Consider the following 2,070-nt stretch of genomic DNA (forward strand, 5'->3'; position numbering starts at 1 on the left):
TAAATAAAAATATAGTTTGAAAATTACTTCCATAATATTTTCCTTTAGTAAAGCTATGCCCGTATCACCCACCACAAAGTTTTGCATTTGTGGTTGAGACCTCGCAGAGATTACACCAATATTAGGGTTCTCAAACATTGCCTGTTTTTTAAGGAATACAAACTTTGCCATTGTTTATTATGTGCAATATAACATTATATGGCCAGTTTGGTTTCTTCTTACTAGTACAATATACTTGGTTCTAAATACAAAAATTAAAACTCCATCACCAATCAATTATTAAAAACATTTTATTTTTTTAAAAACTGTTTAAGTACATAATGCCAAACAATAGGCTACAACACTTGTTATTGCAGTTTCTTCATGAGAGATTCTTCATGCTTGAACAAAGCGTTGACCTGGTCGTTGGCAATGCTTGCACAATTCACATAGTCCAGCGGTTCCCACATCTTCATCTGGTGTGTTGGATTCGCTCGCACATTTGTAACTGATTCATTGAGCAATCAAGATTGTCAATTATTGGATCAATATTCTTCACTTTTTCAACCAACTGACTGGTGTTTGCTTTCAGAAACCTTTGATGATCTGAGAATATAAAAATTAAAACAATAACAGGAAAAAGGAAAATGAGGCAAAATGGGAAAGAATATAAAGATTGAATCTAACCTTGTATTATCCTGTTTCTCTTCTTTCCCAGTATCCCCGTTTGGGCAGTATTTGGCTTTGATCAAATCTGCAGTAAATAAATAAGTTTGATGAGTCTGCAGTAAAACAAATGGCTGATGAAGGCTGTAGTAATAGTTACAATTCTGAGTCTGAATAATCCAGGAGCATGACACCGCATAAAATAAATTAATCTTGGCTTATTCTACAAAACTCGATCCAATAGTACCAAAAAAATAAAAAAAATTCTGTATTGCAAATGTGCACATGCCAATGTTAGACCAGAATGCGACCTTCCTTAAAATTGACCCCAAATAGTTAACTACGACTGCTTAATTAAGATTAATTTTATACATTACATAAGCGAAAACTGTTTTAATAGTTTCTCGTGTATTACACTTACAATTTGCCGGCACATTTGATTTGGCAGAAGTCATATTGATCTCAAAGGAGCTTGAACCAGTTATGATCGGCGAAAAAACATGGCCATCATCAGATGCAGAGATTTTGCCTGTTTACATAAAATATCTGTCAGTTAATCTGTCAATTGTTCATTTATTTTTTTTCTTCTTTTATTATTGCTGCCATGAATTAAGTTAATTCGTGCCTTTGATAAAATCTGCAGTAAATAAATAAGGTTGATATGTCTGCAGTAAAATAAATGGCTGATAAAGGCTATAGTAATAGTTACAATTCTCAGTCTGAATAATCCAGGAGCATTACACCACATAAAATAAATTCTACAAAACTCGATCCAAATAGTACCAAAAACACAAAACAATTCTGTATTGCAAATTTGTACATGACACTGTTAGACCAGAATGTAACCTTCCTTAAAATTGGTCCCAAATAGTTAACTACGACTGCTTAATTAAGAATAATTTTATACATTACATAGGTGAAAACTGTTTTAATAGTTTCTCGTGTATTAATAGTTTCTCGTGTATTACACTTACAATATGCCGGCACATTTGGTTTGGCAGAAGTCATATTGATCTCAAAGGAGCCAAGAGTTAAACCAGTTATGATTGGCGAAAACACATGGCCATCATCAGATGCAGAGATTTTGCCTGTTTACATAAAATATCTGTCAGTTCATCTGTCATTATACATAGAGTGCAACAGTGCCCCCCCCCCCCCCTTTTCATTCTTATTTCCCATAGTGATTTTAAAAATTATATATTTATATATAAATATGCAAAATATGCATATATAGCTTATACAAACATTTCAGTATTTTGAGAGGGTAGGGAGATTATGTCATTCGCAGTGCTTCATGTGAGTGGGCAGAGCTATTTCGGAGTGTGTTGCTTTTTTTTTTTTTTTTTTTTTTTTTAACTATGTTTGACATAATTTTCACTACAGCATCATGGCTCATGGGTAATGTAGTTTTCACCAGGAGTTCAA

At 33.1% G+C, this 2,070-nt stretch overlaps 1 long non-coding RNA gene across 1 annotated transcript; it reads right to left on the reverse strand.

The window, feature by feature from the left end:
- Positions 1 to 424: 424 nt before the first annotated feature.
- Positions 425 to 1,703, reverse strand: LOC143721313 (uncharacterized). Its single transcript, XR_013196707.1, has 4 exons — positions 1,620 to 1,703; positions 1,067 to 1,174; positions 667 to 733; positions 425 to 585 (listed from the first exon to the last, which is right to left on the reverse strand). It is a non-coding gene; the product is annotated as an uncharacterized LOC143721313 (long non-coding RNA).
- Positions 1,704 to 2,070: the final 367 nt, after the last annotated feature.

This window comes from Siphateles boraxobius, unplaced genomic scaffold, assembly GCF_051911475.1.
Source record: "Siphateles boraxobius isolate OS27281-9 unplaced genomic scaffold, OSU_SipBor_1 66, whole genome shotgun sequence".
Taxonomy (NCBI): Eukaryota; Metazoa; Chordata; class Actinopteri; order Cypriniformes; family Leuciscidae; genus Siphateles; species Siphateles boraxobius.